The sequence below is a fragment of the Hyperolius riggenbachi genome, chromosome 8 (assembly GCF_040937935.1).
Source record: "Hyperolius riggenbachi isolate aHypRig1 chromosome 8, aHypRig1.pri, whole genome shotgun sequence".
Lineage (NCBI taxonomy): Eukaryota > Metazoa > Chordata > Amphibia > Anura > Hyperoliidae > Hyperolius > Hyperolius riggenbachi.
Window position 1 is genome coordinate 201404890 of NC_090653.1, and position 27769 is coordinate 201432658.

At 46.3% G+C, this 27769-nt stretch overlaps 1 protein-coding gene across 1 annotated transcript in view; it reads right to left on the reverse strand.

The window, feature by feature from the left end:
- The window catches only part of PAPPA (pappalysin 1), a 591278-nt gene that overhangs the window by 196303 nt on the left and 367206 nt on the right, over positions 1 to 27769 (reverse strand). The window lies entirely within an intron of this gene.

The following is a 27769-nucleotide window of genomic DNA, read 5'->3' on the forward strand; positions in this document are numbered from 1 at the left end:
TTCAAACCCTAGTCCACGCCTTCATCACATCACGGCTGGACTACTGCAATGCCCTTTATGCTGGCCTCCCCAAAAAAGACTTGCGTCGCCTGCAATTAGTGCAGAATGCTGCTGCCAGATTGCTAACAAACCAGCCTCGCCACTGTCACATTACACCGATCCTTCGCTCACTGCACTGGCTACCAGTACAATGGAGAATACTCTTCAAGATTGGACTGCTGACATTCAAATCCCTGCACAATCTGGGCCCTGGATACATGAAGGACTTGCTGAAGCTGCACCACACCTCTCACAACCTCAGATCAGCAAGTTCTATAAACTTGGTCACTCCCAGAGTGCACCTCAAAAAATCTGGAGACAGAGCCTTCTGTCATGCTGCCCCTACTCTTTGGAACTCCCTACCACACCCAGTAAAGACAGCACCATCCCTGGAGCTATTCAAATCCAGACTGAAAAGCCACCTGTTTAGCCTGGCATTTCCAGATTTATAAAATTCTTCCCCTGTACCACGATGGTCGGAGCCATGCTTATGCGCTTTGAGTCCCACGGGAGAAAAGCGCTTTACAAATGTTATTTGTTGTTGTTGTTGTTGTTGATATCTTTGTGTGAAAAATCATGGAACGGAAGCACCTTCACAATAAAGACCAAGATGCATACATGGCCAAAATTGTTGGCACCCCATAAATTCTTTCCAGAAAATCAAGTATTTCTCAGAGAAAAGTATTGCAGTAACACATGTTTTGCTATACACATTTATTCCCTTTGTATGTATTTGAACAAAAAAAAAAAAAATTTGGACATAATGTCACACAAGACTCCAAAAATGGTCTGGACAAAATGATTGGCACCCTTAACTTAATATTTGGTTGCACACCCTTTGGAAAAAATAATTGAAATGAGTTGCTTCCTATAACCATCAATAAGCTTCTTACTCCTCTCACCCAGAACTTTGGACTACTCTTCCTATGCAACTTGCTCCAGGTCTCTCTTATTGGAAGGGTGCCTTTTCCCAACAGCAATTTTAAGATCTCTCCACAGAGCTTCTTACACCTTTCTCCATCGGAATGTTGGACCACTGTAAGGCTTGACAGGCTATGTCCTCACTCAGTCCCTATGCCCCAATCTATTACCACAGCTCTGAGCCTGGCCCACGTCTTCACCTGTAGAGAAGACCCCACATGAACAGGACACGTTATTTGTCTCCTGACTACGGTTACCCCCAGGTCTTAACGTGCAAGGCATACAAACTGATATAAAGAGGAATAGCCTGTTAGAGCTCTAATGAGGCTAGTAACAAAGTCCAACAGTTCAGCAGTATCACACAGGTTATTACCTGAATTCAGAGGAATTAAACAATCAGCGTTGTGTGTCAGTAGTAGCAGAGATATCGATTGCAGATGATCCAGTAACAAGAGAGGGAGCAAGCAGTCCACAGGCAAAGTTCAGGTAATGAGTCAACCAGGTATGATGCAGTTCAGACAAGTCTTCATGCAAAGTTATTCAAAAGATGGTGATGATTGACCTGAGTTATGAAACAGTTCACATAGGTTTGCATGCAGTATTATGCAACAGGTAATAGTTTGATGCAAGTTATGACACAGTTCCTTTTAGTCTGCATGCAAAGTAGTTCAACAGGTAACAGATGCTCCAGATGATATGTGACAAAGTTTATGCGAGACTACATGCACACTGTTAGTTGGTTGATAAGGAAAGTAGTCTTATACTTATCATCCAGTTCAAGTAGCTTGTAAGGGATATTCGGTAACAGTCCAAGGTCGGTCCAGGTGGCGAGCAAGGGGTGTTCAGTAACTAGCAGAGGTCGGTCCAGGTGGAAAGCAATGGGTGTCCAGTAACTAGCAGAGGTCAGGCCAGGCGGCAAGCAAGGGGTATCCAATAACAGGCAAGGTCAGTTCAGGCAGCAAGCAAGGATTTCCAGGAATCAAGCAGAGGTTAATCCCAACAGACAGAGTAGTCAAATACAAGCGAAGGTCAATATCCAGAGTATCAATAGCAACTGAGTGTGCACCCAGCAACTAGCCAAAGCTATGCTTATCAAGGGCGATGACTGGGAGCACTCTGCAGGTTTAAATACAATACATCATTCAATTAGTGGCCGGCCACACTCTGCACATCCAATCATACTGCAAGGCCTTGCCTAGGTGTCAGCTGTAAAGTCAGCTGACACCACTCTGTCAGCTGACCGGAGTCAGCTGACTATTCTTTACCTTTGCGGAGGGCGTACTGGGAATGTGCCCCCCGCCTATCAGAATGTGCGGCCTGTGAGCCACCGGCAGCGTCATCAGCAGGGAACAAGTGCCGAGACCAGAATCCGATCGCGTCTCGGCGGAATCAACATTAACAACAGGTATATTCCGTATAACCACTCTTATCGTGCAAACTGCTCCAGGTCTCTCTTATTGGAAAGGCGCCTTTTCAGTGCTGAAATGCTGACCACTTCAGAACTCTCCAGAGCTTAGTTGTCATCCATTTCTGGGTCCTTTTTGACATATGTTTGGGGTCATTGTCCTGCTGGAAGACCAAAGATCCTCGGACACAAGCCCAGCTTTCTGGGCTCTACAATGGGACCCAAATTCCTTTGGTAATCCTCAGATTTCATGATGCCTTGCACACATTCAAGGCATCCAGTGCCAGAGGCAGCACAACAACCCCAAAACATCATTGGATCTCCACCATATTTCACTGTTGGTACTGTGTTCTTTTCTTTGTGGGCATTTATCCATTTTCGGTAAACAATAAAATTATATGTTTTACCAAAAAGCTTTATCTTGGTTTTATATGTCCACAAAATGTTTTCCCAGAAGGATTTTGGCTTACTCAAGTACATTTTGGCAAACTTTAGTCTTGCTTTTTATGTCTCTGTGTAAGCAGTGGGATGTTCCTGGGTCTCCAGCCATAGCGTTTCATTTAAATGTCGACGGATAGTTTGCGCTGACACTGATGCTCCCTGAACCTGCAGGACAGCTCGAATTTCTTTGAAACTGCAACCTTTCATCAATTTTTATCTTCCATCCATGCCCTGATTAGCTACAGTACCATGGGTTGCAAACGTCTTTATAATGTTGCGCACTTTGGACAAAAGCAAATCTAGATCTCTGGATAAAAACAAGGAACACCAAGAGCACCGATAGTGTAATATGTACTGGTAAATGGTTACTAGATAGAGTCAATATTAATACTCACAAACCAGGGTTACCATTAGGCAACCACTGTAAAGGCAGGTGCGGAGATTTTCCTGACCCCACTCAGGAATAAGAAGTCGCTCTCTGTAGAGGAGAAAAAAAGGGGGTTCAACCCTCCACCCAGGGGCGCCGCGAGGCATAAAGCGAACCAAGCGGTCGCTTGGGGCCTCAAGATCGTAGGGGCCTCGGCGGCTCAGTGACGTCGGCGTGACGTCACTGTTTTCCCGCAGCCCTGCGGGGCTGGCAGAGCAGAGTAGGGCAGGGCTACGGAAAGATGGCCGCCGCCGAAGCCCTGCTCTGGAGACTATGCCTCCAGTACAGGGCTTCGGGTGGCCATCTTCCCGTAGCCCTGATTCAATCAGCGCGGGAGATTGGAGGAGGGAGGGAGCTCCATGGGAACTGCGCGCCTGAGGAGCCGGCCAGGAGAGGAGACGGGGAGAGAAGACTTCTGCCAGTGCCAGGTGAGTACATTCTTTTCTTTTTGCAGCTCTGAAAATGTGCCCTAATTGCGTTTGATATCTGCTGAACTGTGCCCTAATTGTGTTTGATTTCTGCTGAACTGTGCCCTAATTGTGTTTGATTTGTGCTGAACTGTGCCCTAATTGTGTTTGATTTGTGCTGAACTGTGCCCTAATTGTGTTTGATTTCTGCTGAACTGTGCCCTAATTGTGTTTGATTTGTGCTGAACTGTGCCCTAATTGTGTTTGATTTCTGCTGAACTGTGCCCTAATTGTGTTTGATTTGTGCTGAACTGTGCCCTAATTGTGTTTGATTTCTGCTGAACTGTTCCCTAATTGTGTTTGATTTCTGCTGAAAATGTGCCCTAATTGCGTTTGATATCTGCTGAAAATGTGCCCCAATTGCGTTTGATTTCTGCTGAACTGTGCCCTAATTGCATTTCATTTCTGCTGAAAATGTGCCCTAATTGCGTTTGATTTCTGCTGAAAATGTGCCCAAATTGCGTTTGATTTGTGCTGAAATGTGGCCCTAATTGCGTTTGATTTCTGCTGAAAATGTGCCCTAATTTCGTTTGATTTCTGCTGAAATGTGGCCCAAATTGCGTTTCATTTATGCTGAAATGTGGCCCAAATTGCGTTTGATTTCTGCTGAAATGTGGCCCAAATTCTGTTTGTTTTCTGCTGAAATGTTGCACAAATTGCGTTTTTATTTTCTGGTGGCTGGGGTAACTGTTGCTGCATTTATTATTTAATGGTCATAGTTGGCTATATTTGCTGTGCTACGGTTAAGCTCCGCCCATACAATGGCTATCATTCATGAACAGGCTGTCGGTAAAGAGAATCAGTGCGGGAAAACACCGCTGGCGGATTTTTAGACTTCTGGGTGGGCATTCATAAAGATGTATCCATGTGCGGAAGCAGTGCGGAGATTCCCCGAGCTAAGCTGGCGGTAGACAGGCGGTAGGCTTGCGCAGACACGGAAGCGGCCGAGTTGATACATTTCTCCGTGTTCCGCTCTGCTGCAGCTGCCTGGGAGGTCTGTGTGTCTCCATTCATTTACATTGATATCGCCACATCAGAGGGAGCGGAACTTCCCGACCTCACACCGCTTGCGGTGATCTTTATGAATGAACATTTTGCTACATTTGTACCGATAATCACCGCACAAGGCGGTGATTTATCACTCTGCTCGGTAGTGTCATTTTTCCATGCGGAAAGAGGTTTTATGAATGCTGACTTTGCAGAGTGGTCGGTGAAGTCAGCTGTTTTAAGCATTTCCGCATGCGGAAATGCTTTATGAATGATAGCCCAAGTCATGGCCAAATCCATCTTTCGGCGCGGCGCGCTGCGGGCTGCGCGCGCCTCAATCACCCCCACATCCATTTTCCCCGCAAACAGCCCCGCCCCAATCCGCCCTCCAGCTCCACCCACATGTCATGGCCATGCCCACTTATGCGGGGTAGCCACGCCCACTTTTCGCCGCAGCACGCAGGATAGGGCCACTTCCTACAGTCCGCTTGGGGCCACAAACACCTTAGCTGCACCCCTGCCTCCACCCAGGGTGGACTCAATATTATGCAGGAGAACAGAGGTGCCAAAGGATAAAAGGAAGCTAAATGAGCTTAAAAAACAAATTCTTGGTAAATATAGGAGGTAGTGGTGGACTTACCTCCTCCAAGTAGACTCACAACGACTGTAGTAAAGACAGTCAATATCTTTTATTTAGGAACTCCAAATATGCAACGCGTTTCACAGGTTTGATCCTGCTTCATCAGGCAATAACAACAGAGCAATAGCATATGTGGTCAGTAGAAGAGCCAGGCACCTCATTTCTCTCCTATTATCTGCTTTCAGGTGGGATTTTTTAAATTGCCCACACCTGTTACTTGTCCCAGGTGACTTTAGAGTTTCACATGCTTGAAACTATTGTATTTATCCACAATTTTGAAAGGGTGCCAATAATTTTGTCCATCCCATTTTGTGTGACATTATGTCCAATTTTTGTTCCTCCCTTTTTTGTTTTGTTCCAATGCACACAAAGGGAATAAACATGTGTATAGCAAAATGTGTTACACCTCACTCCTTTACGCTTTGCAGTTTAACAGGGAAAAGTGCCACCTAGTTGCTTGGAACACATGAAAGGTAGGCTGAGAAGAAGCAAAGAAGAAGCATTGATGCTACTAGAAAACTGAAAAGAATGTTGGCTCAGTTCATTATACATTTATGGAATTCCTCTGCAAGTGAAGTCACATGACTTGAGAAATATATATGTGTATATATGTGTGTGTGTGTGTGTGTGTGTGTGTGTGTGTGTGTGTGTGTGTGTGTGTGTGTGTGTGTGTGTGTGTGTGTGTGTGTGTGTGTGTGTGTGTGTGTGTGTGTGTGTGTGTGTTGCTATGACATTGCCAGATAATGGTGGGATGATTCAAACCTTCATACGGTCAATGTCCCTTAACAATGTTGATGCTTTATTCTGCTGTTAAAAATGTGCTCTGCAGAATAACTTAGTAGAATCCTCAGAGTACCCCAAAGGAACTTTCTCCAGAAGGGTCATCTTAATCTGTTTCATCTCCACTGGCGCATACCTAGCATTCCTGCACAGCCCACCGGCATCCTTTCCTCTCTCCTGTACACAAACAACCAGCTTAAGAATCCTTATTACATTACCAATAAGTTTTCTCAATTTGGGATACAATGCTGCATAGATATTTCAGACTTATGCTTTTATACATTAGCGTGCACTACAGCTAACAAGATTCAGGTCATTCCCAGGACGTTATACTAAGAATTTGCAGAGTAATAGAACACAATTTAAGAAGCCTAATTCCAAACATGCAATTTTGAATTAAGTATTATGCAATTTTCTTATTGTTGCTTTTAAAATCTGATGCCTTTTTCCATATTTCTGATACGCTCATGTGCAAGTTGTAATGGTTTACAGACGACAAATGTTGCTTCTGATATTATTCTCTTATTTTGCAAAACACTGACATAATGCAACAAACAACACAACAATCAGATTTTGTCTAAATTCTCTAGATAGTGAGCCATTGGTCTTTGCACAGTATCCATCTATAGGTCGGTCTATCTAAGCGTACGTAGAGGTACTCCACCGGTGAGCTGGGCACAGGGTGAGCCAAATGATGGCACACCCTGCCGCTGATCAAATCCCTGGTGATGTAAAATACTATTCCCCCTCTGAGTCGTCCTAACTTGGAAGGAGGGATAATTCGGGGTCCGTCGATCGCTGGAGCCCCGAATTACCCTTTTGCGCCTCGTGCAGTATAACATTACTGCTATGGGGTGCCCAGTTTTGGCCGTACACCAAAAGCACCTGCTTCGCTATCTATCTATCTATCTATCTATCTATCATATATGCAGGGTGACTAAAGGGACTGTGTGGAACTGGCCACAAATGCAAGAGCATAAGTTTTATACCCAATAACCTATTAGAGCAGTTTAAAATTTATTTCAAGGCACAAGACAATTGCAGGACTCTTCTGGACTGGATTTAATTTTCAGGGGCCCACAAGTTCAAATAAATCTAGGGCTTTTAACCCTGTCTATCAACACATGCGATACCTCAGCACACAGATGACAATCCAACTTGTTATTCACTAGAAAAGTAAGAGCCTGATCATGGGTGTCTGTTTTCACCCGCTTCTTCTGCAACAAAATGTAACATAATCAAGTAAAGTGCAAAACCTTTATCTGCATACATACGGAAATCTAAGTCTCTGTAGAAAAAAAAAAAAAAAAAAAAATATATATATATATATATATATATATATATATATATACATATACATATATATATATATAATTTTCATTCTAATGTATTGTTCATTACACCATGCACTATTTTACTACTCCTATTGAGACTGGGTTCACATATGACATAGTGTGAATGGCTGCGTTTTATGTCATGTTTTATGTAAATGTTGTGTGCATTTTTTGTGTGTTTTTTTTGTGCATCTGCCATGCATTTATGATGCTTTTTGCATGCGTTTTAATGCGTTTGCCATTCGCATATACAAAACACATATGCGTTTTTATATTTTCATTTATGCAAATCACTAGGAAGACAATAGGATGCGAAATACTGCATACATTTTTTATGGGGGGGAGGGGGGGGGGGAAACGCATATAAAAGCGCAAGGAAAACACATGAAAAATGCATACCATCGTCCCATTGACTTTCATTATGTGTGTTTTTGATGCGGCTATGAATATTATGCAACAAAACTAGCGTTTTTAAAAAGGCAGGTTTGAAAACGCGCGTAAAACGCATATGCGTTTTTTCCTGTGGCCTATAGGCTTCCATTAGCGGCAAAAACACAGTGTTTTACGCAACGCTAGCATTTCTGCTTTGTAGGCACTCAGCCTGAACTAAAATATAATAATCCCCTCCATAGTGCAATAGCAGTACTTTTTAGGAAAAAGAAATATTTCCACCCGATTTTAACTATGTACACACAGTAGACTTTAATCACCCCTAAGTGGTCATTCATGACTGTTTCAGGTGATTAACAGGTGCAATTTTCACTTGAGATCAGCTGAACCTTTTCAGCAGTTTGCCAAGTGGAAACCCCTTGTTTTCACTGCCCTACTACAGTAGGGCACCACCTGTTCATCCCCTATTTCTCTACAGTGCAGTACATGATGTTTAGTATGGAGTCAGGCAAACATGTCTTTACAATCCCCATTGGTAAGTGGTCACCAAAAATTATCATGAAAGATTATTTCAAGTGACAACTGATTTATGTTCACTGCCTTAGAATGCCTCCATTCACAATGCAATCAAGGAGGTTAGTGTTAGGTGTTTAGGAAGGGGATTGCTATGGCAGGGAGGGTTAGTGTTTGGCATTTAGGTAGGACTTTGTTTTGGGGGGAGTGAGGGGGAGTTAGTATTAGACATTAAGCAAGCTGATAGTAGAATACTAGTAATATATATTTACAGATAGCTTCAATCTGAGACAGTGCGCTCAGATCCTCACAGTGCTTCAAAGGCAAAAAGATGATATCATTTGTGTGCTTCCAATGTTTTTAAGGACATTTTAATTGTTGAATTGAATGCTTGGTATTTAATAATTTTATAAAACACACATCTGATATCCTCTTTTTGCTTGATGTGGTGATGATGGTCAATGGTATGACTGTTTGAGAACCAGATGACTATAGGACTGTCATGATCTGAGCATACTGTCTCAGATTGAAGCTATCATTGCAAGTGCTGAGGTTTCACTGTGAATTTGTTTACACCCATTGTGGATTAGGAGCCTCTGGCAGCTGTCTGGTCTATAGATCCATAAATAACACCCCTGACAATGGCGGAAGGCCAAAAGCGGTCAGGTTTAAAAAGAGTGGGAAAAGTTTTAACGACACTGGGAATATACTTTGCACCTGTACTTTACATGCTAGTTGTTATAATGTGAAATTATATTAACCTCCCTAGCGTTCTGGACGAGCTAGACGCTGGAGAGTGCCGCTCAGGCTCCGCTGGGCCGATATTAATATTTTTTTTTTTAAAACACACAGCAAGCACTTTGCTTGCTGCGTGTTGGAGACGTTCGCCGCCGCTCGCCTCTGATGCGCCACTATCCTTCGTGTAACGAGCGCCCCCCCAGACCCCGTGCGCTGCCTGGCCAATCAGTGCCAGGCAGCGCTGAGGGGTGGATCAGGTCTCCCTGTGACGTCACGACGTCGCCGAAGTTGATGACGTCACGGCATGCGTCGCCATGGCGACAGGGGAAGCCGTCTAGGAAATCCCGTTCAGAACGAGATTTCCGGACGGGCCATTGCGCCGGCGGCGATCGGAGGGGAGGGAGGGATGCCGCACAGAGGGGGCCATGATGTAGCTAGCGCTAGGCTAGCTACATGAAAAATAAAAAGTGCAAAAAACGTTCCTGCGGGAATCAGAACGCCAGGGAGGTTAAAGAGTCCTGGTAACAAGGACACACAATGTGAGTAACTTATGTCTCTCAATGTCTACCCCTTTTGTGGAGTAGAAGCCTCTGGGAGCGGTTTGGTCCATAGTTTCATACATAGGACAGAGAGCACCTGATATTACAGTTATTACACATATCGGCAATATCTAGCACCCATTTTACATGCCGCTATATTGAATGTACCCTTTACAGGAATATAGGGCTTTAAGAGCAGACTGGAAGAGTCACATGATTCTTGTTCACGTTCTGTTTTATTTTGGGAACAGAAATGGGAGTATTATTTAGAAACAATTGTACTGGCATGACTTTATTTATTAATAAACCAATCCTTTTACATTAACATTACAATAACTGTTTGTTGCTGGATAACTAACATGGTTTTGTGGAATTATAACAAAAGACAATCACTTATACATTATCCTTTCCAAAAGCTTTGTGTTCTTGAAAGGTCAGAGCATCCTGACTGAGTGAATGTGCTTCTTCTTGGACAGGCTGTTGTAGTATTATCTGATTAAAGCAAGATTGAGGGAAAACACGGATGATCCTAATTAATTTACAGTCGGTAACGTCTGCAAACTATCCCCAGAGCCTAGCCAAGACATAAGACACAATGTACCTGGAGTTAGGAGGGTGGGGTGATGAGGCAGGGGATTCTAAATCTTTATTTCAGCATTATCTAATTTGGGGTCAATGACCTTGGCAAAATTAAATAAAGCTAATCTTTTTATGTGTCAGGTCACTTTACTGGAGTTGGGCTGTATATGTTCATTTAGAAATTCTTTTTCTGCTTTTTTACACACACACACACACACACACATGCACACTCATGCGTACAGACGCGTACACATGCGCACGCACACGCAGGCACACGCACACACACACACGCACGCACACGCATCCACACACACACACTTTCTCTCCTTCCTTTTGGAAATCCATACTTCAATTTTTTCCTACTACAATCTACCATGACTGTTGGGTATTCTGCATCCAGCTGCAGCAATTAGATGGAGGAGTCAGATAAAAGTGGAAATTCAGACAATTTTCATATATAGTTCTCATATCCCTGTCCACCTCATATTTAGTAGAACTAATAAAATGAGGCTATAAAATTCCAAATCTCAAAAAGAGACTAGAGGTCTTCTCTTCTTTTCAGGATCCCTTTGATGCTGTTAGGGGGACGTTTGTTATAGGTTGAAGACAAAGTTTATAATGCTATAACCTTATTTGTGCCTTATGGGAGGGGGCTTGCACAGAATGTCCATGCTGGCCCCTTGCCTGGAAGTCTAAGACTGAAAGCAACAGGAATCCCGCGGCCATGTGCTTGTGTGTTCTAAATTATACACACATATACACACACATAGTTGTGGCTTGTCATGGTTTCATACTTAAAAAGCCACTGAGTCAGTCTTTTCAGTGCCTTCTACACCCACAATTAATGAGGAGAGAGGGAAGAAAGGTGTCAGGGCTTGGAGGAGGTAATAATACAGTCAGTGGTGTAAAGGAAAAGCACTAGACATCGATCTGCATGCAAAGTACTTCCCATCAAACAATTCAGAAGAAAACATTTTCTTTTATTCACTTTGTCTGTTCAGCTATAACATTTAAAAACAAAAGAAAGCATAGATTTTAAATGGGGTACTGATCAGTCCTCAGTCCTGTGCTGATAGCTTCCACAATTCTTTTTTGATGTCTCTGTCTGTTTTGTAAGATACACAAGTGTAAAACTCTGGGTCTGATCTGCTAATGCACACAGTGACCAGAACAAGCCAAAATGAGAGTAGAATTAGTATCTGGGATTAATTAAATGCACAAACTACAGCTCCTACATGTCAAGCGCAATGCTGATATCAGGCTGATACAGCCACTATCCTTATATGAATACTATAAGGGGTGGAATGATACCAGATGTAGAGGTGTACAGGTAAGCTAGCAATCACAGGAGGCACTTTAGTTTGAACCTCAAACCAGCACGTGGCATTAATGCTACAACACCGTCATTTCCAATATGTACAATAATCTTGAAGGATTGCTACTTTTTGCTGTTCTTGGTATTGTCATGTTTTCTAAGATGCACCAGAAGCATAAGGGCTCAAACCCACTAGCAGCCTTTTCTAAGCACTAGTGACTTGAAAAGCTCTTGCTAATGCAATGCTGTTGGGGATTTTTATAAAATCACATTGCTCAAGTGGGATTAAACCCACAACATTACATTAGCAAGAGCTTTTCAAATCACAAGCCCTTAGAAACGGCTTAGTAACAAACTGCTAGTGGGTTCCAGGCCTAACTGGCTAAAGCTGTGTGATTTCTTTATAAAAATGTCCTTGTAGGATTGCTCTCGACATGTACATAAGTTCAACATTTGTGGGGAGTGCTGTCTGACAACATGTTTCTGCACAGTTCTGATTATGTTACAGTCCAAAACAATCCCCAAATCACCCCAATAAACTTATGTCTATTAACTTCAATGCATTTTTATTTCACAAAATGTAAAGTATTGTTTTTGTGAAATCCTCTGTTTTCATGAAAACCACAGCAAAAATGAAAATGGGCATTTTGCCCATCTCTAGTATGCACGCATCTACAGCAAGGACTTTTTTTCTAAAACAAATCCAGGCTGTTCTGGATTCATTTAAGCCCTGGAGATGCTTAGTAGAACAGACCCATTTTTTTTATAAAGTAAAAAAGTGCCAAGCTTCTGATTCCTGTTTTATGCTAACAGTATTTTATAAAAGTGTATTGCAAAACTCATTTTGGCAGTATGCAAATTTCCCAGTCATCTCTAGTTGATAATACAGGAAACAGCTCAAGCTACTGACCAGGAGACACCAGAGATTAATTGTTTAAGATGGTTTTATATTCCTTTTTCTATTCTGTTTCAGTAATTTTGTTGTGGGGAGATCATTGAAAGCTTTTTTCTTTTGTTATTAAAACAGTAAAGCCTAACTTCAGGCACGACCATATACTGTATATCACTCTCAGTGTGCAGTCGGTGGAAAAGCTTGTTTGTATCTGTAAACGAGCACAATGATTATTTATTCTCAAAGTTAATCAGTTTTGGAATGACTATTTTTAAGCCTCTCCCCAGCCACTAGGGATGATTGAGTGGCATTTTCAAGTTCAGTTTCACAGAGAATCGGCCCAAATGTAGCTTAGTGAGATTGTGAAATTGGCAGCCAATTTTGTCATATGGCCGCTTCAGGTGAGAATAAGGATTTATGAGAATTTTGTCTTAAAGATCATAAATTATGGCTTGTTTATGTTAGCACAATTTTTCTCTCAATTTTAGCCCCTAATATTGATCAAAATACATAATTTATTGATCACTTTATTTCCTTTTTTCAATAATTTCCCTTTAATTAAGGGCCCTTTCACACTGGGGCGGTGCGGTGCAGTAATTGTACCGCACCCCACCGCAGGCAATAAAAGCCTATGGGGACTTTCAAACTGCCGTGGTACGGCGCGATGCAACCGAAGTGACGTTTTCACCTGATCCCCAACCCTCCAAAAGAACTACATTACTGCATGGTTATGCGTTGAGCTGTGGTGATCGGCAGCAGACAGGAAGTCATGTAAGTCTATGGCGATGCATAGATGTTAAAAATGATGGCGGTGACGGTGCAATGCACATGCGTGCAAGCATATTTTTACAATACGCTTCTGTGCACTTTTGTGTTTCTGAAAAAGGAAGTGAGATTCTCATGCACCAATCAGAAGTTCTTCAATATCTTACAAACTTGGAACAGTAAGAGAAGAAAGCAGAAACTGCTGGCACTGCAGAAATCACTGCACATCCAAGGAGGGGGAGGAGGGGGAGGAGGGGGCACTGCACAGCCCCAGACGGAGATGTATGCGGAGTGTGTCCTCAGCGTGCTCAGGCCCAAGTTACAACATGGCTGGAAGGAGGAGAGGAAAGCGCCGGCACTGCTGTCATACACTTTATTGAGACAATAATAAAATCCATGCAGGAAAATTCTTCCAGACAAAAATGGAAAAGACACATACCGTGGGTGGATGTAACAGGTGCGGTGGGTGCGGTGGGTGGGGTGCCTGACGGCCGTTTCGCGCAATATGCGCTTCTACGGAGGCTATACGGGGTGGTCTCATCGCAGGCTGGCTTATAAACCCATCCTAGGCCTGCGTGCGGCGATCTGCCGCTGAATAAGCCACCTCCCCCGGGTCATCACGTCACGCCTCCCCATTGGCCGCTCACCAAACGGGACGGCTGGAGGCAAGTGACGTCATGCACTTCCTGACTACGGTGGCTCGACAGGGGGACACTATATTAGGTTCCCCAGGCAACCAATGCAAATCAGGCCAACAAAGCAAGTCAGGAAGCTCTACTACCATCTTGTGGCCAAAATGGAAATCGCAGCCAAAAGCTGCAAAGTGCGTAAATAGTGCAAAATCAAAGCTATTTATATATAATAGGAGCATAAAAAATGCATATGAAGAAATAAATATAATATTTCTCATCATTATAGCTAAAAAAGCAGTGTCTTTAGTGTCCCTAGGTTCACTGAGTCAGCTAGGGTCAGAGGTTATTCGGAAACTAATGTGATACACAAAATGTTAACAGTGCTGGTGTGCCTAATTCAAAACAAGAAAGTGACTGGTTATGTGAACCAGGACGGGCGTGGGCATCACAAAAACTCGGTGCATCATATTGTGGTCTGCTGTGAAAACAGGTATATGGTTATTAGTGGACAAGCTGAGTCAGTGGTTCCAGGACCATAATTATTGCATAAACGCTTAGAACCATTTGTGCTCATAGATGTGGTGGGGGACATACTGGAAACTTAAAAACAATACGTGAGGGGGAGTATAGGTGTTAATTTCTCCCCCCTCACTGGAAAGATATAGTGAGTTACGAGGTAAAGGACATTAGTACATTAACATTAGGACTGCTAAGGAAGAATAACCAAGATGGCATGTTATGTGGCTGAAATACGTGGAATAGACTACACCAGCATGGCAGGAGCTATCCGTACACAATTTGGACACACTAAGAAAAAAATCAGAACGTAGAACCATAAACCAACTAACCTCGGCATACATGGATCCAAGGGAAAGGAAAAGGGGGAAGGACAGGGGACGGGGAAGGAATGGGGAACGGGGGATTAAGGAACTGGGAGACTGGGAAAGGGGTGGGAAAAACAAGGTGGGGAGTAGGCTGGGGGTGGGAAAGGTGGGGAGGGGGGAAAGGGAACACAGGGGAAGTCCATGTATGCTAAGTCCTAGAGAACCATGGGTCATATCAGTTCATCATAAATGGACAAAGAGGTGTTACTCCCTTATCACGGGTCCAAGAAACAGGAGAGGTCAGTGTGATCATTCATTCCGAGTGGCCCCATGGCATCAGTCCTCAAGATCATGCGGGCCTCTTCTCTCTTTAAGTTCCTTTCTCTATTGCCCCCACGTCTTGGGGGTGGAACCTGCAGTAGTCCCGCAAAGGTTAACTTTGTGGGGTCTCCTTGGTGGGCCTCCCTCATGTGCGTAATTACCCTAGCGGAGCCTCTACCCGACTCAATCGAATGGAAATGTTCACGGAACCTCCTATTCAATGACCTGGTGGTTTCCCCTATGTAAAACCTACCGCAGGGGCACCACAGCGCGTAGACGGAAAAAACTGTTTGACACGTGAAAAAATCTCGTACATAACGACGCATCGGGCCCACCTGGTAGTAAGAGCCAGTGGCCATGTTAGTACACGACACGCACCGACCGCACTTGTGGTTCCCCTGCGGCAGATGGTCCCTCAGCCAATTGCCGCTGCTACTTCTTGACAGAAATTCACTTCTGCATATTTTTGAGCCAATGGTAGGGGCCCTCTTGAAGGAAAACAGAGGTCCTTTTTCTACTAATGGCCTCAAGATAGGGTCCCTTAAAAGGATATCCCAATTTTTCTTGATCATCTCTTGGATCTTGTCTGCCATGGGAGTATAGTCAAAGGTAAACGGGACCTGCCCCCTATTTAGGGCGTTTTTCTTTTTCTGATTCTGTCTCCCCAGGAGTTGCTTCCTGTTTGTTCTGCTCGCTTTTTTGAAGGCTTTCTGAATCATCTCTTGTTCATATCCCCTACCTAAAAGTCTCTTCCCCAGAGCCTCTGATTGCGATACGAAACTTGCATCATCTGCATTGTTCCTCCGTAGCCTAAGAAACTGGCTATAAGGTATCGATTGAGTCACATGATTGTGGTGGAAGCTTGATCTATGCAAGAGGGCATTGGAGGCCGTCGGCTTCCGAAAGCCCCTGGGGATTAAACTATCTCCTTGTACCTCCAACTCTAGGTCAAGGAAGGCAACCTTACTATGGCTAATCGTGGCGGTAAAGGCCATATTCATAGTGTTACTGTTCAAATACATTAAAAACTCGTCAAAGGTTGCACAAGTCCCAGACCAAAAGATAAGGACGTCGTCCACGTACCTGGACCACATCCTGAGGTAACACCGGAACGGATTCTCGTGGGCGTGTACGTATTGTTCCTCAAACCAAGCGAGAAAAATATTGGCATATGTGCAGGAGACCGCCGTTCCCATGGCGGTCCCCGACACCTGCCAATACCATTTACCGTCGAATAGAAAGGCATTATGGGACAGGACAAACATAAGGCACTCGCAAATGAAGTCCTTGAAGTCATTATCACTATTTGTCCTGTCGAGGAAAAGCCTCACAGCCTGCACCCCCAGATGATGGGGGATGCGGCTGTAGAGGCTTTCCACATCCACAGTTGCAAGCAGGTCCCCCTGGACCCACGTGAGATCATCAAGGCCCGTGAGGACATCCAACGTGTCCTGAAGATGGGAAGGAATAGCATCTAATAGGGGCCTCAGGACGTGGTCCAGATACCTGGACAACCTCTCGGTAACCGACCCAATGCCCGAGACAATGGGTCGGCCCGGAGGGTTGGTCTGGGACTTGTGCACCTTGGGTATATGATACCACACTGGCTTGATGGGGAAGTCTGGTAAGAGATCCATTGCTAGTTTGGGGTCCAGCACCCCTTTCTCAGCGCCCCGTCTTAACAGGGATCTCAAGCGGTCTTGGTATAAAACGGTGGGGTCCCTGCCTAATGGCCTGTAGGTACTAGTGTCCTGCAATTGTCTCAAAGCTTCTGTTTTATATTGTTCCTCAGTCATGATAACAATTGTTCCGCCCTTGTCCGCATGCTTTATTTGGAGGTCCGGTCTCTTCTTCAGCCAATGTAGGGCTCTTTTCTCCTGTGGTGTTAGGTTCTTCGGGCCCTGAGGATAAACTACTGCTTTTATTTCTTTTTCCATGATTTTCTGAAAGATATCCAGGCACGACCCAGGCTGCACGGGGAATGGTGTAAGGGATCTACAGGCTTTAAAGTCGGTCCGCAGACTTTTGAACATACTATCCTTGGATTGCTCGTCTTCTAGTTCCTTCAATATTTCAAGGTTAAGAAGATCTTGCTGGTCCCAACTAATCCCCGGGCTGAAGCCTAGTGGGCTTATCATGGTGCTCCGGTCCTCATTCCCCTGTTTGCTCATAGCAAATTCCTTCTTAGCAAACTGCAATTGTATGTTCAATCTCCTCACATTTTTATATAGATCTATTCTATATTGAGCGTAATCAAACTCAGTGGTGATGCTAAAATTAAGTCCCCTCTGTAGTAACGTCACGGTGCCCTCAGGGAGCTGATACTCCGATAGGTTCAGAACTTGCAACTGTTCATGGTGGTCGTCCTGCAACTCCAGTTCCTTCAATTCCTCCTCCGCTTCGGCTGCGCCGGATCCCTCCTGTCCTCCCAGGAGATGTTCCTCCCTTTTCTCTTTTGCCTTCTTCTTGCCTCTCCCCCTCCTCGTCCTCCGCCTAAAGGGCCACCTTCGGGTTTTGTGTCCACAGGTTGCCTCCTTGATTTCGGCTTGCCGCTCTCCTCCTCGCTAGAGTCAGATTCAGTGGTCCAGTGCCCCCTGCCCCTTCTTGGGGATCTTGGTGCCCTGGCCTTCTGCCACGAGAAGAAGCGTTTGAGTGTGTAGTCCTCTTTGTCCCTCTGGAACTTACGCAATTTGCGTTCCTTAATCGAGTCCTGCAGGCCAGTTAATTTACGGTCAATACGTTTCAGGGTTTTTGTATACTGTTCTCGACTAACCAAGCCTTGGTACTGCGTTTTAATTGTATCAATTTCTTTCAGCACTTTAGTGTGTTCTTGCTTTGTACGATCGAGCACTATGTCTTGCAGCCGGACTGCTTGTTCAATGAAGGCACCCTTCCATATTTTGACAAAATCTTCGTCGTCCTGGTACTCAGACGGCTCAGCGTACCTCCTGAAACCCCGTGCTGTTATGCCATCATCCTTATATTGTTGTAATGTGGTTTTTGTCCAGAACAGCTTTACCTCCTTCTCATACAACCTTTCCAGATTGGTTTCCGCCACCCTGGCACCCACCGTTTTATTGGCTACTGTTGATGCGGCAGGATTCTTGAAAAATGATTTGACATCATTCCTGCCCTTTTCAACTGCTGCTCCCTCGGGCTCCTCTCCACTATGCGAATCCTCATTTTTAGAGTCAGAATACACTGTATCATTACTAGTGGTCATGGATGTCATAGCTGCGTGCTCAAGCAGATAAAGTTGTACAAGTGTTGGAACAGTAAGAGAAGAAAGCAGAAACTGCTGGCACTGCAGAAATCACTGCACATCCAAGGAGGGGGAGGAGGGGGAGGAGGGGGCACTGCACAGCCCCAGACGGAGATGTATGCGGAGTGTGTCCTCAGCGTGCTCAGGCCCAAGTTACAACATGGCTGGAAGGAGGAGAGGAAAGCGCCGGCACTGCTGTCATACACTTTATTGAGACAATAATAAAATCCATGCAGGAAAATTCTTCCAGACAAAAATGGAAAAGACACATACCGTGGGTGGATGTAACAGGTGCGGTGGGTGCGGTGGGTGGGGTGCCTGACGGCCGTTTCGCGCAATATGCGCTTCTACGGAGGCTATACGGGGTGGTCTCATCGCAGGCTGGCTTATAAACCCATCCTAGGCCTGCGTGCGGCGATCTGCCGCTGAATAAGCCACCTCCCCCGGGTCATCACGTCACGCCTCCCCATTGGCCGCTCACCAAACTGGACGGCTGGAGGCAAGTGACGTCATGCACTTCCTGACTACGGTGGCTCGACAGGGGGACACTATATTAGGTTCCCCAGGCAACCAATGCAAATCAGGCCAACAAAGCAAGTCAGGAAGCTCTACTACCATCTTGTGGCCAAAATGGAAATCGCAGCCAAAAGCTGCAAAGTGCGTAAATAGTGCAAAATCAAAGCTATTTATATATAATAGGAGCATAAAAAATGCATATGAAGAAATAAATATAATATTTCTCATCATTATAGCTAAAAAGGCAGTGTCTTTAGTGTCCCTAGGTTCACTGAGTCAGCTAGGGTCAGAGGTTATTCGGAAACTAATGTGATACACAAAATGTTAACAGTGCTGGTGTGCCTAATTCAAAACAAGAAAGTGACTGGTTATGTGAACCAGGACGGGCGTGGGCATCACAAAAACTCGGTGCATCATATTGTGGTCTGCTGTGAAAACAGGTATATGGTTATTAGTGGACAAGCTGAGTCAGTGGTTCCAGGACCATAATTATTGCATAAACGCTTAGAACCATTTGTGCTCATAGATGTGGTGGGGGACATTAGTAGAAAAAGGACCTCTGTTTTCCTTCAAGAGGGCCCCTACCATTGGCTCAAAAATATGCAGAAGTGAATTTCTGTCAAGAAGTAGCAGCGGCAATTGGCTGAGGGACCATCTGCCGCAGGGGAACCACAAGTGCGGTCGGTGCGTGTCGTGTACTAACATGGCCACTGGCTCTTACTACCAGGTGGGCCCGATGCGTCGTTATGTACGAGATTTTTTCACGTGTCAAACAGTTTTTTCCGTCTACGCGCTGTGGTGCCCCTGCGGTAGGTTTTACATAGGGGAAACCACCAGGTCATTGAATAGGAGGTTCCGTGAACATTTCCATTCGATTGAGTCGGGTAGAGGCTCCGCTAGGGTAATTACGCACATGAGGGAGGCCCACCAAGGAGACCCCACAAAGTTAACCTTTGCGGGACTACTGCAGGTTCCACCCCCAAGACGTGGGGGCAATAGAGAAAGGAACTTAAAGAGAGAAGAGGCCCGCATGATCTTGAGGACTGATGCCATGGGGCCACTCGGAATGAATGATCACACTGACCTCTCCTGTTTCTTGGACCCGTGATAAGGGAGTAACACCTCTTTGTCCATTTATGATGAACTGATATGACCCATGGTTCTCTAGGACTTAGCATACATGGACTTCCCCTGTGTTCCCTTTCCCCCCTCCCCACCTTTCCCACCCCCAGCCTCCTCCCCACCTTGTTTTTCCCACCCCTTTCCCAGTCTCCCAGTTCCTTAATCCCCCGTTCCCCATTCCTTCCCCGTCCCCTGTCCTTCCCCCTTTTCCTTTCCCTTGGATCCATGTATGCCGAGGTTAGTTGGTTTATGGTTCTACGTTCTGATTTTTTTCTTAGTGTGTCCAAATTGTGTACGGATAGCTCCTGCCATGCTGGTGTAGTCTATTCCACGTATTTCAGCCACATAACATGCCATCTTGGTTATTCTTCCTTAGCAGTCCTAATGTTAATGTACTAATGTCCTTTACCTCGTAACTCACTATATCTTTCCAGTGAGGGGGGAGAAATTAACACCTATACTCCCCCTCACGTATTGTTTTTAAGTTTCCAGTATGTCCCCCACCACATCTATGAGCACAAATGGTTCTAAGCGTTTATGCAATAATTATGGTCCTGGAACCACTGACTCAGCTTGTCCACTAATAACCATATACCTGTTTTCACAGCAGACCACAATATGATGCACCGAGTTTTTGTGATGCCCACGCCCGTCCTGGTTCACATAACCAGTCACTTTCTTGTTTTGAATTAGGCACACCAGCACTGTTAACATTTTGTGTATCACATTAGTTTCCGAATAACCTCTGACCCTAGCTGACTCAGTGAACCTAGGGACACTAAAGACACTGCTTTTTTAGCTATAATGATGAGAAATATTATATTTATTTCTTCATATGCATTTTTTATGCTCCTATTATATATAAATAGCTTTGATTTTGCACTATTTACGCACTTTGCAGCTTTTGGCTGCGATTTCCATTTTGGCCACAAGATGGTAGTAGAGCTTCCTGACTTGCTTTGTTGGCCTGATTTGCATTGGTTGCCTGGGGAACCTAATATAGTGTCCCCCTGTCGAGCCACCGTAGTCAGGAAGTGCATGACGTCACTTGCCTCCAGCCGTCCCGTTTGGTGAGCGGCCAATGGGGAGGCGTGACGTGATGACCCGGGGGAGGTGGCTTATTCAGCGGCAGATCGCCGCACGCAGGCCTAGGATGGGTTTATAAGCCAGCCTGCGATGAGACCACCCCGTATAGCCTCCGTAGAAGCGCATATTGCGCGAAACGGCCGTCAGGCACCCCACCCACCGCACCCACCGCACCTGTTACATCCACCCACGGTATGTGTCTTTTCCATTTTTGTCTGGAAGAATTTTCCTGCATGGATTTTATTATTGTCTCAATAAAGTGTATGACAGCAGTGCCGGCGCTTTCCTCTCCTCCTTCCAGCCATCTTACAAACTTGCCAGCAACAAGTTTGCTCATTTTCTCAAGCCACAACATAAAAAATACAGATCCTCAATATTACAGGCAACAATCTTGTCAAAAGTCTCAAGTTCTGCCTATCTCTTCTAGTCTGAACTGTATAGCAATGCAAATCCAAGGGGGGATATTTTTAAAAAGGTGTAATACAGCTAATTACGATTTTTGCAAACAGGATTGGAGTGATGGGTGATGGGCAGGGATGCTCACCAGATGCATTTATGAGTAATCACGAGTCATAAGTCGTGATTCAAATTATGTTTAATTTTTACAGTTGTGCAGTGGGGATACACGGGGTTATTTCCCCATAATTCTGCCGTCTGCCCTGTGTTCCAATGAGTTTGCACGTGTCCTATTGGTCGCGTTGCAAGCCTCACACTGGCACACTTGCTCCTTCAAGCCGGAAGGAGGAAGTGCGCCGGTGTGAGGCTTGCAATGCGACCAATAGGATGCGTGCAAGCTCTTTGGAATGCAGGGCAGACAGCACAATTATGGGGAAATAACCCCGTGTATCCCCACTGCACACCTGCAAAAATTAAACATCATTTGAATCACGAGTGATTACTCGTAAATGCATCTGATGAGCATCCCTGGCGATGGGATGGGGTGATATGTATTGCTGCACTTATAATAATTTCATTTTTGTTGACAAGAGTGACACTACTACCATTTAGGTAAATAGGGGAAAAGGGTATTTTTTTTTTTTACTCCTAACCTATTTACACAAAAAGTCACCATGTAAAAAATATTTCTGAAAAGAAAATGTGTTTATAACATTTTATTAGACTCCTTCAGGATCCATCCATGAATATCTTAAAGAGGTTTTTTTTTCTCTCTTCTTCTGAGTTCTTTTCAAATAAGTCCTGGCGGGAAGTTCAAACAAACTTTTCCTGCCATGGCTTATTTGAATTTGCAGCTGAGGATTCCCAGTGGTCCACTCAGACCACATTCAAATATGCTGCTGGCCAGCTTCCCAGTCAGTAGCAGTGGGGATTCCAGTGGGATGGTATTCTCCAATGAAGAAAAAAATGTTACAGAAAAATTAAAGAACACACATGAACAAAATAAGAATAATGAAAATAGATATGAATAATGATGAAAGATTTCAAACAAATACTCTAAACTTCAGAATTATTTATTTCACTACAATATGTCTATATGGTGTCGATTTTTTTCCTTTAGCTTTTTTTTTTTTTTTTTTTTAAACTATTTAACCAATGTGTTAATAGACTATGGGTGAGGTGGATATCTGGTTTAGCACCCTCATTGTATTTCCTTTACCTCCTTTTTGGGTTCACAACATTTGGGCAGAGTCTCAAATGCTATAATCAGAATCAGAATCATCAGAATCATCTTTATTGTCGCCAAACACACTGAGTGGTGTGCCTGGAATTGCTTGTAGTTCACATGGCATATACATATAACAACACATAACAACGCATGGTAGAGATAGCAAAGGCAAGCAGGACGTACATACATACATGCATACATACATACATTTAGAGCATCTCAGTATTAAATGGAGTCCTGGGGGGGGGGGGGGGGGAGTGACCGCTACTGTGGGAGTCCATGTTTCAGTCAGAGCTTACAGCTGAGAGGGAGGGATGCCTGGGGCTAGGGTGACCCCGGGATGTAGGCCGGGAAGGGGGGGGGGGGGAGTTTTGAGTTCAGTGAGTTCAGCAGAAGAACTGCTTGTGGGAAGAAGGTGTTCATGCGCCTAGTGGTCTTGGCAGGGATGGATCTAAGACGGCGTCCCAGTGGAAGGGTCTCGAAGTGTTGTCTGCCCGGGTGGGAGGGGTCAAGTAAGATCTTGGAGGCCCTTGTCTTCATTCTTGTGGAGTAGAGGAGATCTAGGGAGGGCAGGTGGGTGCCAATGATCTTTTCTGCAGCTTTTATCACTCTGTGGAGTTTGTATTTGTCTGTAGCGGTTGCTCCTGCGTACCAGACGATGATGGAGCAGCAGAGGATGGATTCGATGGTCGCGGAGTAAAAGCTGGTGAGCAGATCCCGTGACATTCCGAATTTTTTCAGTTGGCGTAGGAAGAAAAGCCGCTGCTGAGCTTTCTTCTGGGTTCTGGTGGTGTTCTGCCCCCATTTGAGGTCGCTTGTTAGGGTTGAGCCTAGGAACCATACGCTTTGGACTCTGGAGACCTCGGACCCGTCGATGAACACTGGTAGGGGGGCCGGAGGGAGTTTCCGGAAGTCCACGATAAGTTCCACGGTCTTTGCTGTGTTGAGAACAAGATTGTTGTCCTTGCACCAGTTGCAGATCCTCGCAACTTCGTTTCGGTAAGCGTCCTCCCCGTTTCTGTCGATGAGGCCGATAAGCGTGGTATCGTCTGCAAATTTGATAACTTTGACGGTGTCGGAGGCCGAGGTACAGTTGTTAGTGTACAGAGAAAACAGGAGAGCGGACAGCACGCAGCCCTGCGGGGCCCTGACGTTGGTGGATCTCTTGCTGGAGATGCAACTGCCAAGCTTGACCCGTTGAGTTCTGTTGGAGAGAAAGTCCTTTACCCACCTGCAGAGGAGGGAATCCGCCACAAGATGCGCAAGGTTGTCGATCAGAATGTCCGGGCAAATGGTGTTGAAAGCCGAGCTGAAGTCTAGGAAAAGGACCCTAGCATAGGCTCTTGGACTGTCGAGGTGTTCCGAGATGTATGCCAGGCTAATATTGATGGCATCGTCAACTGATCGGTTTTCCCTGTAGGCAAACTGGAGTGGGTCAAGGAGGGTGCGGGTGGAGTGCTTCAGGTGGGCCAGCACTAGCCTCTCGAATACTTTCATGGTGATGGGGGTCAGGGCCACAGGTCTGAAGTTGTTGAGTTCAGTGTTCCCTGTTTTTTTGGGGACGGGGATAATTGTGGACCTTTTGAAGCAGGAAGGGACCTTTTCTTCTGATAAGGATTTGTTGTAGAGGGAGGTGAGGATGGGGGCTAGTTGGATTGCACAGGTTCTCAAGCAGAGTGAGGACACCCCATCCGGGCCTGAGGCTTTTCTAGGGTTGAGTCTGCGGAGGTGTCGAAGCACATCCCCCTCCTGTACTGCGGTCAAAGCGGGGATGCCCCTGGCCCCTGAGGGGCCCTGGGCGTCTTCCTTCGCGGATGCCTGGTGCCTGAAGTCTGGAGCTGACTGGGATGCCGGGGCCCCAGGCTGCTTGGGTTGGAGATCAAATCTGCAGTAGAACTCGTTGAGTTCCTCCGCCAATTGTGAACTGGGGGCTGCTTGATGAAGGGGAGGTTTGAAGTTCGTTGCCGCCTTGAGTCCCTTCCAGACTTCCCGTGAGTTGTTGGACTGTAGGCTGAGGCCTACCTTATTAGAGTAGGTCCTTTTTGCGGCTTTCAGATCTCTATTCAGGGTATTCCTGGCTTTCCTGTACTCTTCTGGGGTGCCCGACTTATGTGCCTCCTCCTTGATCTTCCGGAGACGTCGTAGGTTGCTGTTGAACCAAGGCTTGTCATTTGGGAATACTTTGAAGGTTTTGGTTGGAATGTATGCATCCTCGCAGAAGCGGACGTAGGAGAGGATGTTTTCAGACCATTCCTCCAAGGTGGGTGCCTCCAGGGTCGACCAGTCGGTGCATTCCAGGCACGCCTGCAGCCTCAGTTTTGCGTCCTCTGTCCACTTTTTGACAGTTCTAGTGATGGGCTTTGACGTCTCAAGCTGCCTTCTGTAAGTGGGGATCAGGTGGATCAGGCAGTGATCTGAGTTCCCTAGGGGAGCGCCTCGAGAGGCCTTGTAGGCATTTCTGAGGGTAGTGTAGCATTTGTCTAGGGTGTTGTGGTTCCTGGTGGGGCAGGTGATGTGCTGCTGGTAGTGGGGCAGCTCCTGTCGCAGGTTTGCGCTGTTGAAGTCCCCTAAGGTGATGATGAGGGCCTCCGGGAAGGCAGTTTCCCACTCCGAGATATAATCACTCAGTGTTCTCAGGGCACTCCTGGTGTTGGAATCCGGGGGGATGTAGACCCCAATCAGAATGAAGGAGGAGAACTCCCTAGGTGAGTACCTGGGCCTACAGTTGATGGCTAGGAGTTCGACGTCAGGGGAGCAGAACTTGCTGAGGAGTGAGATGTTGGTACACCAGTCGGAGTTCGCTTAGAGGCATATGCCGCCTCCTCTCATTTTCGTACAGTTCTAGTCTCCCTTGTCAGTGGTTTCTCCGTGCTCCCACCTGGGAGGGCAGCAGCTGGAGCAGTGGAGCCTGGGGAGGTAGGGAAGGCAGCAGGCATAGTTTCCAGGAGCAGACAGGGGCACAAGTGGAAGCAAGCACAGGTGGGAGCAAGCACAGATGGCTGGTAGTGGCACAAGTTGAAGCAAGCACAGGTGGGAGCAGGCACAGATGGGGGAGCCCAGAGAGGCTTCACAGTGGCAGCAGAGTAATAGCATCACAGTGGCAGCAGAGTAATAGTAACAGTTGCAGTGGTTTGGCACGCTCACCGTATCCTGGTCGCTGGAGTGGCAGGCAGGGCTGCGGGAGTGGGGACCCCTTGGTGGTGGTAGGTAGGCAGAGGCTTGCAGGCAGGGCGTCAGGCAGCCACGTGGTGGGACGGCTGGATGCCGGCAGTGGAGGGCCCGGCGTGCCTGTCCGAACTTGTGGATCTACTGCAGGCTCTTGTGGATCTTCTGCGGGCAGTGTCCCAGGGCCTCCGTGCTGGATGAGCGCTCCTGATGCGCTGCTGACTGGTGGGGGGAGCAGACCTGGAGATGGTGCCGCTACTGGGAGCATGAGGTCCGGGGGGCGGGCCTGGGGCCTGAGCGGTGCGCTGCTGTCCGTGGCTGGAAGGGGACAAGCAGGCCTGGAAATGGGGCCACTGCTGGGGTGTGGAGTCCGGGAGGCGGGGCCGGAGCGGTGCGCTTCTGTCCGCGCTGGAAGGGGACAAGCAGGCCTGGAGATGGGGCCGCTGCTGGGAAGTGGAGACCAGGGGGCGGGCCAGGGCCCGGAGCGAAGCACTGCTGTCCGCGGCTGGAGGGGGACAATCGGCCTGGAGATGGAGCCGCTGCTGAGAGCGTGGAGTCCGGGAGGCGGGTCCGGCGCCGGAGCGGTGCCCCTGCTGTGGAGATCGAGGCTGGTAGGGGTGACGAGCAAGCCTATAGCTGGAGCTGCCGCTGGGAGCATGGAGGCCGGGAGGCGGCCTGGGACTGGAGCGGTGCGCTGCTGTCTGCGGCTGATAGGGGGAACAGGACGAGCAGGCCTTGTGCTGGTGCCGCTGCTGTGGACCTTGATGCCCCTGCTGTGGAGAACGAGAAGTCCGGTGAGGGATGCTGCAGGAGGCAGGTGAGAGATGCTGCAGCGCGGGTTCCGGAGGGTCTGAGTCCGGTGATGTGGAAACCTGGGCTGGGAGGCGGGTGGCTCCGGGAGCCGCAGCTGAGATTTGGGAGTGCTCCTTCCTCTGTGATAGACAAACTAGACAAAACTAAAAACTAATAGGAGCTACAAACAAGCTGAAGCTAGGAGGGCTATAAAAAAGCTAATAAACAGAACTAAAAAAGCTAAAAGACAGAAAAAGCCGTGGAGCCATGTGACCGAGGCACCTCTTACGGCGCCATCTTGGTCTTCATAAGTCATGAATGGTATTAGGGCTGGTTCAGACGGATGCTTGCAGAGCGTTTACTGCCAGCGTTCGGGGCTTGGCGTTAAACGCTCCCGTTCAAGTGAATGGGAGCGTTTGTACCAAGCTTTTACGCGCGTTTGCACGAACGCAGCGTTCGGGTCCCGATTTTCACTGGCGTTCAAGGAGCCCCTGGAAGCTACATGTTGCTTCCAGGGGCGGTTAACCGCGACGGGTAATGTCCCCCTAGGGGAAGAAAAAACGCGACCGCATCCGAACGCAATGCGAACGCTGCTGAAAGCCCGAACGCATTGCCGCCGCGACGCCAACGAACGCAACGCCTCCAAACGTCCGTCTGAACCAGCCCTTAAATAGGAGACGGAACTCCATCCTCATTGGCTCTGCCCACCTAGGGATAAGCGAGAATGCCTCTGGTGAGTAAAACTTTTCTTTATTTTCTCAGTTCATGTATTCTTTAACATACTTAGCAAAGTTGGTGATTGTAGCACATATGGGGCTTTGCTATTAACTGCTAAAGTCAACACTACTGATTTCAATGCAATTTCAACCCGCAATCGTGATAATGTGAAAGGCAAGATTTACAGCAAAATGCGTGTCAATTCCACAACAAGTTTCCTAAGCAAAAACTTTAAACGTTGGACTGCTCATCCCCACCAAACTTGGATGGCTGATTTCTAAGTGATTGATACAGTTTAGGTGGGGCTACACAGTTTTTTTTTTAAATATAAAAATTCAAAAGGAGTATAATATTGGTACTCTTACTGATGTCTCAAAAATATGTTTATATCAAAATGTTTAAAATGCAATATCACCAGCCCTTTTCAGGCTGGCTCAGCAGCCATTGGCTGGAACAAAAGTATCTGTGGCAAGAATTGGGAATCTTATAGTAAATTCACCAAGAGTCACATACTTGATATTTTATTTAATCTATGA